The sequence below is a fragment of the Scylla paramamosain genome, chromosome 6 (assembly GCF_035594125.1).
Source record: "Scylla paramamosain isolate STU-SP2022 chromosome 6, ASM3559412v1, whole genome shotgun sequence".
NCBI classification, from domain to species: domain Eukaryota; kingdom Metazoa; phylum Arthropoda; class Malacostraca; order Decapoda; family Portunidae; genus Scylla; species Scylla paramamosain.
Genome location: NC_087156.1, coordinates 23,254,816 through 23,268,481, shown reverse-complemented (window position 1 = coordinate 23,268,481; position 13,666 = coordinate 23,254,816). Strand labels below are relative to the sequence as shown.

Sequence of the window (13,666 nt, the reverse complement as noted above, 5' to 3'; positions counted from 1 at the left end):
AAACAAGACTCTGCTTTTAAAAGTGAGTCGAGTCACCTTCAGGACGAGACGTCACTCGAGTTTCTCACGTTCGCCGCCTCTATATCAGGAAATTAAATGTCACCAGCGACAGAAAAGAGAGTGACACTGAAAAGAACTGCATTTCCATGCGTCTTAAATTTTCGACTCCCTTGATCATAATTTACATGTAAAAGGAAGACCAGCAGGAGCCACGAACCCTCCAGTGCGTGAGGTGCGAGGAGACCCCGCCAGGCGCCTTGGGAGTTCACCGCCAGGCACTTCTTAACTGGTATTTTGTACGGATAAATGGAATCTGATCTTTTATCAGGAAATAATATTGCTTCCCCAGATTTAATAAAGTTGCCTCACAATGCACTCTGTCTTGAAAAAAAAAAAAAATCTAAGTGACCCTTGGTCTCAGAGGGATTCTCGGGACGGGATCAGCTTCAGGTGGCGAGCAACTACACAGCCATTTGCAGCGAGGCCATTTCGGAGTGGTAATGGCCGTTCTCAGGACGCCGGTGAGTAATGTGGCATTAAGCCGCGGAACCTCCCTCACCCCCTCCCCTCCCAGAGTCTTGTGCCTCAGCTCCACTATCAGGTGGCAGGCTGCTTCCATAACCGAGTTAGGGCGGCACTAACGAATGTTACCGCACCGCCAGCCGCCATCTGTCCTGCAGGGTCACCGTGCGCCCTCCACCCACATTGAAATTCCAGACTCCCGCCTGCAAGTGGCCACCGCCTGGTAATGTCCCACCCAGATCTCCATGTGCGTCCAAAAAGCCTAACAGTTTGCTGAACGTGTCGCTTGGTGCTGCTTGGTGCCCCGCCCCACGCCGCCACTTCGTCACGGGGCGTCCAACCTTTATATTTATTACGACGAAATTTTCTGCCGTGTACAGAGAGATGTGGTCGTGGATGTAGCAGGAAGAGGTTAAGATAGGAAGATGGGATAGGGAGGATTTCCATTTCAAGCACAGGCCTGAACGCGATGCAGCCGCCCGTCAGCGCAAACAACAAAACAACATGATGACGACGAGGGCTTAACATGGTGAAATTATCCGCGGGAACCAGCAGCAGACGCGGTATTACTCCGCCCGGCCTCCCTCCCCGCCCCACCTTTATATTACTACTTGGCGCGCCGCTGTGGGTTTTCAAAACATTCAGAATGACTGAAATACCTTTCATACATCCCGTTCAAATTAATGAGAAGGGAAAATGGTGCAGATACTCTGATGCCGGTAACTTGAGTGTAAGGGATATGTTCCGAGCTGCCTTTTCCACGTTAACGATCCGGAAGAATTATTTTAAAAGCGAATCTTGAAGTGTAAAATAATGAAATATTTTGGTGAGTTGTAAAATTAACGGCAATCTGTTACTGACCCGGAGGACGCTTAGGGGAGAGAGAGAGAGAGAGAGAGAGAGAGAGAGAGAGAGAGAGAGAGAGAGAGAGAGAGAGAGAGAGAGAGAGAGAGAGAGAGAGAGAGAGAGAGAGAGAGAGAGAGAGAGAGAGAGAGAGAGAGAGAGAGAGAGAGAGAGAGAGAGAGAGAGAGAGAGAGAGAGAGAGAGAGAGAGAGAGAGAGAGAGAGAGAGAGAGAGAGAGAGAGAGACAGACAGACGGACGGACAGACGAACAGACGAGTAACAGACGGACAGATACAGAGAAAAGGAGACAGCTAGGCAAACAAATAGAGACACGAGGCAGACAGACATACGAACATTCAGACAGATAGAAAGAAAAATGCGTTGGGTCATTGGAAACTTTCGGAGGGTGTGGAAAATGAGGGGAGGGTCGCTGCCGAGGGAGACAACTGAGCTTCGTCAACAAAATTGTGTTCCATCTGTGCTTAGTGACAGCGTGGCCAGCACTGCGCTCCATGGTGGTGTAGTTCTGTACATTCTGTATTAGATATGCATGAAGTATTAGTTAACAAGCAATTCAGGAGCAGTACAGTAAGAGAACGAGGATAATGGCAGCGCGCTGTGTCAACATCGACCGACACAATACTGGCCCGTGTGATTATAACGTGGAGACAAACATGTCGCTCATTAAGGGCAGGTGATGTGTGGGAGGTGGCGGCAGCGACCCTCGCGGCGCCTTCCCAAGATAATTGCTCTATTAGGTGTCTCTTTTCCCCCACTGGCTCTAATTTACGGCTGTATTAGATATGCAAATGGCACCAAAGTATAATGGTTAAAAATTACCTTCAAATTTCCAGCTTATCACCTGCAATTGGGATGGAAAATAATTGAAAAGCGTAAATTCTGGAACAACAAGTTCCTGTGGGGCGTCACCTGATGAGGGCGTCCTCACGTCACATCGTGTGGCACTGCGTCGAGGAAATCTTAATACTCTACTAGTGAAACACACATGTTTTTTTTTTTTTTTATTGAAAATGCAATTTCACAAATCAAAAAAAAATCTAGCTGACTGGACTTTTAACCCAAACAAATTATTCGTATTGCTTTGTTTTGACTCAGCTTCCTTAACCCTTCTGCATCGCCTTCCCTTGCCATCCCTGCTCGTCCCCTTCATCTCTCTTCTCTTCCCCTCTCACTCCCATCTCATTTTTTACCCTGCTTGGACAACAAATAAAATCCTGAACTTACTAAATATTGGTTTCCAGGCTTCAGCCTCGACACTGTCAAGTTCCAGGCTTTTATGTTCGTCTTCCTGAGGGGACGTGCACACGCTGCCTTCAGTCAGGGAACCCTTGGCAGACAAGACTGCACAAGACAGAGTGAATGGTCCGTGGGTGACCCCGCCGCGCCCATGGGAAAGCGTCTTGCTCCAGGCCACAGCAGGTGTTCCTCCTTTTCACTTCACTCTACACATTCCACTAAAGGCCAAACAAAAATCTGTCATGTTTAATTTCAAAGAGAGAAGACTTCAAACGCCGGGAACAAAAAAAAAAAAAAAAAAAAATGTATTGCTGTGTTGGCTTGAAAAAAAAAAAAAATGCCGATGAAATTAAAACCCCGAGACAACAACCCATTATGTAAATGTTGTTGTAGGGGCCACGAGGCCGCCCCCGGGAACTGAGGGTGAGCGAGAAGTGGTTATTTCTCCAAGCAGTTACGTGTGTTCATGCGGACTTAATTGCGTGAGTGTACATGTGTGCACTCTATATGCAAATGAAAGTGTGCGTCTTTAATATACCAACATCCATTTGCCGGTGGAACTCCCTTAACCAAATGAAGGCGCACCAAGACCCCGGTGGCCGCGAGGGGGCGAGGCGCCACCAAGAACGCTAAGGCACGTCTCCGAAACTTTGATCTCGTGCAAGGCGTTGAGAGACGTCTTGGGTGAGCGTAGAGGGAGGCGCCGTGAAGGAGCCGTCAGTGGTCGCCCTCTGATTGGGGACGTTAAAGTGTAATGTTAGTTTTACTATCCCTTGCTGTGTGTTTGTTATTCGGTGCCTTTCTGCTATTCTGTGCACTAAGCAGGATTGAAGAGATAATAACTATTCAAACGTTTACGGACCCTCTGGGCTGCAGCAAGTCTCGCCTCGCGGCCTCAACATTACACCCCGCTCGCCACCCTTCCACATCCTCTCCCTCCCTTGTAATTTAAATGTAAAAACAAGAGTATAATCTATGCCGCCGCTCCTTCGAGTGTCATAGTCGACATTATGAGATACAAAACCCTCATAAGGAATGTTGATATCCTTTGATGATGAGAATTGATGTGAAAGAAAATAGGAATATATCGCGTTTGCAAAGGCTTGATCTTCAGCGCCAAGAGGACACAGAGGGGAGAGCGTAGCTGCTGGGCGCCTTCCTGCTGCTGGGGTCTGGCGCTGCCTGCTGGGTACTAAGTGAATTGTGGAGTACAGGACTGTGTGTGTGTGTGTGTGTGTGTGTGTGTGTGTGTGTGTGTGTGTGTGTGTGTGTGTGTGTGTGTGTGTGTGTGTGTGTGTGTGTGTGTGTGTGTGTGTGTGCGTGCTTGCGTGCGTACACCTGTGTGTGTGTGTGTGTGTGTGTGTGTGTGTGTGTGTGTGTGTCAGTACATAACGTGGCTACAAGTGTCCATTTGATTAACCTTCTCCCGGCGAGTGCAAGGCACGCGGGCACAACAAGGGCCGCCATAACACACCCACTGCCGCTCCACGATTCACCACAAGCTGTGATTCCGGTGGTTGGGGAGACACATGGCGCCCTTCGTCACCACCGGCGGGGATGGGTTGCCTTTGTCGGGCAGGCGGCGAGGCTGTGTGTCTGTCCCTGTTGCGTCCATCTCAAGCGGCGCTCCTCCAGCCTGTGCCTGAGCCTAACGAGCACTGTGCCACTGGGATCACTGCCGTTGTTGCCTCCACTGCCTTACTCTTCTTTCTTTCTCTGATTGCCTGTATAGCAATGTGTGTGTGTGTGTATGTGTATGTGTGTGTGTGTGTGTGTGTGTGTGTGTGTGTGTGTGTGTGTGTGTGTGTGTGTGTGTGTGTGTGTGTGTGTGTGTGTGTGTGTGTGTGTATCTGTATTTGCGTGTGTCCGTTTGTCTACTTGTTTACTTATTAATCTCACATTACTGATGTATTTGTCTAGCTGTTTCATTATGTACGTTTGTATGTATGTATGTATGTATGTATGTATGTATGTATGTATGTACATGTATCTGTGTAAATGAAAACATGTGTGTTTGTGTGTCTTTAACTCATCTGCTTAATTGGCTCTCTCTCTCTCTCTCTCTCTCTCTCTCTCTCTCTCTCTCTCTCTCTCTCTCTCTCTCTCTCTCTCTCTCTCTCTCTCTCTCTCTCTCTCTCTCTCTCTCTCTCTCTCTCTCTCTCTCTCTCTCTCTCTCTCTCTCTCTCTCTCTCTCTCTCTCTCTCTCTCTCTCTCTCTCTCTCTCTCTCTCTCTCTCTCTCTCTCTCTCTCTCTCTCTCTCTCTCTCTCTCTCTCTCTCTCTCTCTCTCTCTCTCTCTCTCTCTCTCTCTCTCTCTCTCTCTCTCTCTCTCTCTCTCTCTCTCTCTCTCTCTCTCTCTCTCTCTCTCTCTCTCTCTCTCTCTCTCTCTCTCTCTCTCTCTCTCTCTCTCTCTCTCTCTCTCTCTCTCTCTCTCTCTCTCTCTCTCTCTCTCTCTCTCTCTCTCTCTCTCTCTCTCTCTCTCTCTCTCTCTCTCTCTCTCTCTCTCTCTCTCTCTCTCTCTCTCTCTCTCTCTCTCTCATTGATTCCAGTAACACATCAGGGACTTAGAGGCGCCATTCCTGTCTGAGCGTCAGTAGTTATACACGCCTTCAAATCAGGCTGAAATAATGCCGCCTTTACATGCACCAAGTCGGTATTTTCTTCAGTCCCGCGAAGGAAATACACAGGTCCTGAACACAAGCTCCTGGAGTGGAGGAGATTGGGGTTTTGTAATATTATAGCAACAAGTGTTGCTTTTCGTCTGGGAAGCTTATTAAACGCTGTGGGATTGCTTATGTAAGTCTTTCGTGCGTTGCAAGAACTTGAGTCACATTATCAGTGAAAGTTTCTCTTCGTTTTCGTGTTACCCGTGCTAAGTGAAGGTCCTGCGACTTGTTTTTTCCCTCGTCCTTCCTTAACCTTACTATCACTAAAAACTGTTTGCATGGAGACACAGGAGAGAAAAGAGAGAAAACAGGTGATTTTGCCTTTTTTAAGCTACAAAAATATTGACAAGAGCCTAACAAGAAAATACTTTCCAGAAAATTGTAGGTATTATAGAAGACAATTTTGTCAAGCAGTGGAAGGATTAAGCGCTTATTTTCGCCAGGTGTTATTTCTCTCCATCCACTGTCACTATTACTCTGATCCCAGTTCGCAAAGCTTCCCTGTGCCCTGGAAACGGTTGGCAGCTGACACAAGCAGCCAGTCAGGGCAGATAATCACGGCTACAGGCACACCCAATACCAGGGATTTACGGGGAGACTAATAGGGAACATCTGATGCTAAGACAGCGCTAAACCAGCATCATCTGTCGAGCACCAACGATTATCACAGCAGTCATGGCCACGCAGCTCACCATCCTCCCCCTAGACCCGCTATGAGATGCAGACTAAAAGGACACTGACATTACAGGGCCCTCCACACTGGGATGACTGCCGTATCGAGTGACATGGGATAGTGACTCAATGGCACTGTGAAAATTGATAAAAATACTGAAAGTGGTAAAAAAAATTGCGTGAGCGGGATGTGTTGCACCTGGAGTCATGGCGTAAATAACCTGTAATTAGGAAGACTCTTTGAGCTACTTAACTACCCAGCCTCTGATAACAGTCTGAGGGATTTGTACGAACCACAAAGATTAAACTAATTGGTCTTTAATTGCTGGGTCTTTTGCAGCTGCCTTTCATGAATACATCTGATGTGTAACACTTTTTTTTTTGATCCCGTAGCACCGAAAGTGTTGCAGGAATGACTAAACAAACAGATACCTCGTCCTTAAATTCTCATAATAACATTCACTTCAAGAGTACTATTGGAGTGTATCTTAATAAACACATCATCAAACCTCCTATAGCTTGCCTGTGTTTCGGTAAGCTATTGTTCTTATCGATACCACCGCCATCACAAACCCAGACTTCCATTACTCTTATCACCATCGTTATCGTTATTCTTTTCATTGACTTTGTATTATGTTGCTGTGTACAGAGTCTAGATTAAATATTGATCAAAGGGAATCGTTAAGTGCACCACCATTGTCTTTGTTTTTATTCTTCGTTATCTGTTGGTGGTCCAGTTCTGATTACTCTCTCTCTCTCTCTCTCTCTCTCTCTCTCTCTCTCTCTCTCTCTCTCTCTCTCTCTCTCTCTCTCTCTCTCCTTTCTCATGTTACTTTTCTATGCTTGCTTCATATTTCTTTATATTTTACCGTTTGAGTGACGCATTATCAGGTGGCCGTTTACCATGATACCGATTCCTGTCTCCAATAAAGCTGTATCTCTTGGCTAAAGCTGCCTAGTGTGTTCAGATAGTGGCGACATTCTGACACCCCTGAACAGCGATCGGATTGCAGTAGTCTGAATGGTAGTATGTCAGTATGATGGCTACCTTATTTAAATCACCCTTGATGATTTTAACTGAGCAGAAATACAACTACTGGGACATGAATTTTAAACTGCACGATCTTTGCTCTTGCTCTCGGTTGTTCTTTGAGACTATACTTTAAACCTGCGCTATATTATTTCATTAACTTTCAGAAGCCGTAGCAGTGGAAGGGATGTAACCTCCTCGCTCCCTAAGCAGTAAAGAACGTAACTATCAAAGTGACTTAATGTATCGCTTCTTACGAGTCATTTTCCGCTGTGTTTGCATCGCGCAGTTGTGTAAGTACGTCACGGGTTTATATAAAGTGTTAACATTATTATGGACTAATGTAGAATTCTGCTCTAATATGTTTTTCCATCTGCTCGACTTGCATCGCGTAGTTGTTTGTTCGTCGCAGGTTATATGAAGGTTTAGCATATGAAGCCATAAAATTATTATTTAGTATCTTGTCCTCTGTTTCTCTGTGTCTGGGAAGGCTAGAGAGAGAGAGAGAGAGAGAGAGAGAGAGAGAGAGAGAGAGAGAGAGAGAGAGAGAGAGAGAGAGAGAGAGAGAAGCGATTGTCAGTAATGAATGCAATAAATAATGTATGTTATGCTGACAAGTCAAAAGACCAGTACTTGGGTGCATGGGAGGGGCAGAGAGAGGGGCAGGTGTTGGACGGCTGGTGATGTGGGCGAGCAGTGAGCTGCGGCGTGATCACTTTCCTGCAGAAGGTGAATAAAATACTTACAGGGGACGATTCTTCTCCAGCGACACCATTTGTTGTGGGCCCGAGTTTTCCTGTCAGTTTTGAAGGAAAGCCTCCAAGTAATTTAGCATTTTTCTTCCAACGAAAAACAAGAATTTTAATTACGCTTAGTCTTCCTAGAGGATGTTCATTTAAGGTCTTTTTTTTTTTTGTTATGTTTTATTTTTCATATTTAATCAAGTAGTTAATTATCTCCGGTTCGCTGGATATCACGTAGTATTATTAATTCTAATTTAGAATTAATCTGTATAGAAGTTCATTTAAGCCAAAACAGCTATCTAACATTTTGGTCTTCATTTTCAGCACTAAAACCGGATAATGTAAGAAACACATAAGGGGAAAGTTAGATTCCTGATAACTTATATGAGGAAAAGTTAGATTTTTTTTTTTTTTTTCTTTTTTTGACAATAAGGATAAGAGCGAAGACTTGACCCCAATACTCCAGCAGCTGACTGAGTGCCGCTCAAGTGCTGCCAGATTTACCTTCCTGATTTACTGCATCGCAATATTCCTGCAGCCAGTAATTTACTACGCCAACACCTGAGCAGCAGCGGAAGCCGTGGCCAGCCATCCTCATCAAGCGGGCACAAGTTGATACATATGCCGCCCTCACCGCTGGCCGATGTGTCTTCCCTTACCGGCAAGGTGTGAGATAGTGCTCAGTGCGTCTTCATTAGCGAGAGATGGCCCCACCCAGGCGACATCTGCCAGCCACCACTGCACAAATATAAATAGCGCCACTTTGTATCGTAGCCCGCCAGGTGAACATCTCCATGAGCTAAAACACAGAATCAGGGTTCACTTAACACGTCACGGTACTGGTGACCCGCGACACGCCTGTCTTCACTTGCCTGTTATCTCTTCGGTGCGAAGTCATGAAGTAAAGGAACACTGGGAGCCGCCCTCTAACACGTGTGGGCAAAGCCGCGCTGGGAGGGGCGTCAGGACCTCAGGGTGACATGTGGTACCTACTCGTCATGTGTCTTTTTCTCCAGTATTTTCTTTTCTTTCCTCTCTTTTTTTTCTTTAGTCATCCCCTTAAGTAACTTGTCAGCGGGAGAATTTATGCGCGGGGGAGGGAGAGCAGCGGGTGAGGGTGTTGACTTGACACACAGTTGAGCTTATCTTCTATAATTAGGGTGTATAATGCTACAACCGTCAAGCGCTTGTTGGAGCTGCGACTCAAAGAACGAGGAGGAAACTTAATCCTGGTGTATTAATTTTCTCTCTCAGTGCAGTTAAGTAAGACAAAACTTTCTTTTGTCTTAAAAGTGACTGTCCGCTGCCGGTGGATGCTGGCGAGGAGCGACCTGTGCTTACCTAATGCCAACTCACATTCCGTCATGTATGATAATGCTCATATATATGTATGTATATATATATATATATATATATATATATATATATATATATATATATATATATATATATATATATATATATATATATATATATATATATATATATATATATATATATATATATATATATATATATATATATATATATATACGAGTATATATACACACACACGCACACACACTCACTCCGAGACTCCCTTGTTCAAGTGGTGGTAGGTGTTGCCCGCCAGTGTCTTGGTGCCGTGGCGCGCCACAAGGGCGGGAAGGGCGCGCCGCGGTGACACCCTGCCGTAATGACCACCACCCTGCCATCCCTCACGCTCACCTTGTAAGAATGCGTGGAGTCTCACTCTCGCCTTAGCGCGGCGGACTATCTTGAATACATAGTCCATTATATTTTAGTGGCACTTTGGGTAAATGCAGTATGAAGTAGTAGAGTATATTCACCAACTCATTTTACGGCGCAGGACGGAAGGTGCCAGCTCCGAGGCCCAGGATGGACGAGGTGTCAGTGTCGCTGCTGCACTTCTCGTAAATTCCACATATTCGTGAATCCGTGAAATTCTGCTCCTTGAAAGCAACTCAATCGTCGCAAAGTGCCTGGCGATGTAACAAGCCTTGCATCGCCCCTCGATGGCGGGAAATATAGAGCCGGGCCAAGGGAGGCCCAGCGAGACTCCCCGAGTGCTGCGGAGCGCCGTGTTGACAGTGCTGGTGGCCGTGTTGACACAAAAGATAGCAGACGCCCACAGGAGTATGGCGACGACGCCCAGCCAAGAAGGAAACCTGAATAGCATGCTGCATTCCGACACTCCTATACACTCACCGCTGGGAAGATGCAGGTGTTGAAAGGAAAACCACTACGCATCACTGGCTGCCTGCCTGTCTGTCTGTCTGCCTGCCTCCTTGTCTGTCTGTTTGTATTTTTTTTTTTTTTGTCTCTTCGTCTGTCAGTCTGTCTATTTTCTCTCTCGTTTGAAAGTCTGTATCCTCTGTACGTGCTCTCTCTCTCTCTCTCTCTCTCTCTCTCTCTCTCTCTCTCTCTCTCTCTCTCTCTCTCTCTCTCTCTCTCTCTCTCTCTCTCTCTCTCTCTCTCTCTCTCTCTCTCTCTCTCTCTCTCTCTCTCTCTCTCTCTCTCTGGAGAGGCAAGGGGACGCGCGCCTGGAACTATAGGTTAGAACTTTCTCTCTCTCTCTCTCTCTCTCTCTCTCTCTCTCTCTCTCTCTCTCTCTCTCTCTCTCTCTCTCTCTCTCTCTCTCTCTCTCTCTCTCTCTCTCTCTCTATCTCTATCTCTCTCTCACAGCTGATACGGGCTAAGTGGCACAATACCTTAGTCCCGTCCAATCCGATCCTCTCCCTCCCCGTCAACACCTAGGCACAGTCACGTCCCGTCCTCCTCTGCTCCTTCGTCAGTCTTGCAAGAAAGATAAGTTAGAGGAAGAGTGGATTACCGTCGAGGAAAATGGGAGGAATACTTAATGCGACTGGAATGTGTGGCTCACAATTTAATGTCTTTTTTTCATACCTTAATCTTTCCCGCAAGATTCTCATAGCCCGCCAGATTAAGAGAGATGAGTTACGAATACGTGTGTCGGGAGGGAAGCGCTCTTGTGGGATTATGAGATGGACAATAGATCCTGTCGGCCTTCCCCGCCTGACACCTAACACCTGGCCTGGATTGCAGAGTCTCAGCCCTCGCGAGCCGGGACTCCAAACACCTGCAAACGTTGCAGCATCCATCTGCTGACCCGTACCAGCCTTCCCTGCAGCGTTCATAGCCACGGTGTCTTCATGTAGCTGTCAATACGTGTTATAGTTATTAATCCTTTCACCTTTTCCTTGTTGCCTGTGTGCCGTGTTATGCCCTCACCAGTATCACTGAACACAAGCTGCAGACGTGTTCGTGTCACCCTAGACGTGTTCGCGCCGCGCTCCCGGCACCAGGTGATAAATGTGTCCTCCACTAAGCTCGTCCCGCGGAAGGTTGATAGCAGGTGTGTTCTGCAGGCAGGACCAGTGGCACGAACCAGTTTTTCCATTGCGAGTCGAGGGTTAATCAGGCCACAGGTCGGTGAGGCGTGCTGTTTATAATGATCAGCAGCAGAGCCGTATGGCGAGCTGCACGTCTCTGCGCCCCGCCAGGTCACCCGTGAAGCTAAAACAAAAAATTCATCGTTATCATACATATTCACTTTTTTTCTGTCAAAAGCATGAACCAGCAGGTGAGGCTGCACTGCACCACGTTTGATTTAGGCTGAGCGAAAGGCACCTGACACTGCAGCGGAAGACGACTGCGACTGAGGCTGCGCTTTCATGTCGAAAACAGCACTTTACCGTAAATATTAATATGTCATGAAATAATCCACCTCAGAACATACACAAAAACACTTTGCTCAAGATGTGTGTGTGTGTGGTCGCCGCCACGTGTGCTACAGGCACACGTGCCTCACCTCGTTAAGGTGTTGGGGAAGGAGGGCGAGGGGAGGGCACACCTGCTTCCTTCCTTCACTCCACCTCAACCTCGAATATGCGATTTTAGCAAATATTTTTGAGCGTCAGTCAGGTGTGACGGATTAGTGCAGGTAGAGCGAACATGAAAGTCAGCATAATATTTTTTCCCTTCTTTTCCCTCACTATTAGCGCTATATTTTCCTTGGCAGCTTAATCCCTCCCTCCCTGACGTTACGAGACGCACACGGGGAAAAAAGTGACCTTGTTTACCGGCTGGCGCGGCTCCGCCTCCACACCCCATATCAAAACCAGTGCCCCGGAAGTAAACCGAAACTATATTGATGAGCCGTGCGTGCGGTTATGTATTTTATGGAGATCAACGTTAATGTGTCCTGCAGCATTATAAAATTTGGGAAGTCACTGGTCGTGCCCCTGTGATGCCTTCGCCGCCCTGTATGGAATAGCTCATGAGGACTATTTTCCTCGCCACACACTGAAGAGATTAAGAAAAATTAAAAATTTCAAGCAAACGTGTTCAAAGGAGAGGAAGAAAATAAAATACAATTTTTTTTTCATGGGGATACATATATACATTTGTAATTGCTCTGCAAGTTTTTTTTGTCGTCTACTTCAGCTTTCTTCATATTTCTGTAATAATTGCATGTGTGGAGAGAAAACAAATGAATAAATGTGAAGTACAAACGTCAATCAATGTTCAGCGCAGGTGGCCCAAAGTGCGGCGAATTTTTAGTACAGAAGCACAAGTGAAACAAAAGGCAGCCATCATTGTACCCCACCGCTCTCGCTCCTCTTTTTTCCAGTTCTTTTTCAATGTTTTTATTTTATTTTATTTTATTCTCTTTTATCAGCGGCCAGCACCTCCCGTGAGCCGTAGCGAGAGGGACTCCCGATGGCGATGGCCTCACTAATTGTTCACGGGACCTTATTACTTGCGGTCACTGCCTGAACCACAATTTTATCAGTAAAGTGAACATCATAAAACATTTTTGGATGACTTATTAGACTGATGCTTAAACAGAATTTTACGATGAGTTCCATGCCTTTGCCGCCGCCTCTTGTCTGCCCAGTCCCCTTTCGCCCTCGTTCGCTAAGTCTGATGTCGTTATTATATACTTTGCAAGAGCGCAGGAACAGTAATAAATGACGACAGCCGCGGTTCCAGAGGTTGCCAGCAGCTCCTTGAAGCGAGTCAGGTTGCATCTTGTTATGCTGTCATAATACTTTTCCCCAAGATCCTGTACATGACGGCCCCCAACACAAGCTTATCTCGTCAGCGACTAGGACGCTTCCTCTGTTCCTCAGCAAGGCTCATTCTCATGCTGAAGAGTCAAGCGACAGTGTCCTTTACGCACCAGCGACGGAAGAAACAGAATGAGTGTGGTGCAGACTTGCGGAGCCACAGTGCCGGGGGTCCTGTGCCAGGTTGCCTCTCCCGCTGGCCGCAACGGGAATGCAGACAGACCACAAGTTGTATTTTAGCCGCAGACTCCTGCCTATAAATCATTAAAATTGCTCGCTCTTTTTCGTAAGATTCCATTTTTATTCATTTCATGTATGCATATCTTACTTTGCTACAACTAGGGCAAGCGCATGCGCTCACGAACGCCCACACACACACACACACACACACACACACACACACACACACACACACACACACACACACACACACACACACACACACACACACACACACACACACGTGGCACTTAACTTCTATACCTTGCCTCTTCGAGCGGATGTTCGGGAAAGGTTTTGTAATTCAAGTTTTCGTGTTGCAGGTTCCAACAAAACACTGCGAAGGGCGATGGAGCAGCGGGTCTGGATTGCCTCGTCTGGCGGCGACATGTCGCTAAAGGTCAGTAACTGGAAGAGTGTCTGTTCTCTCACAGATTGGACAGAAGGTGAAGTTGATGACTCTTTGTGTAGCTTTTTTTCTTTATATATATATATATATATATATATATATATATATATATATATATATATATATATATATATATATATATATATATATATATATATATATATATATATATATATATATATATATATATATATATATATATATATATATATAT

The 13,666-nt window shown here is 46.1% G+C and overlaps 1 long non-coding RNA gene across 3 annotated transcripts in view; it reads left to right on the top strand.

The window, feature by feature from the left end:
• LOC135101118 (uncharacterized) overlaps nt 1–13,458 on the top strand; it is a 178,367-nt gene extending 164,909 nt beyond the window's left edge. For all 3 annotated transcript variants that reach the window (XR_010269039.1, XR_010269040.1, XR_010269038.1), the window contains one exon: nt 13,367–13,458. This is a non-coding gene — a long non-coding RNA (uncharacterized LOC135101118). The remainder of the gene's footprint in view (nt 1–13,366) is intronic.
• Nucleotides 13,459–13,666: the final 208 nt, after the last annotated feature.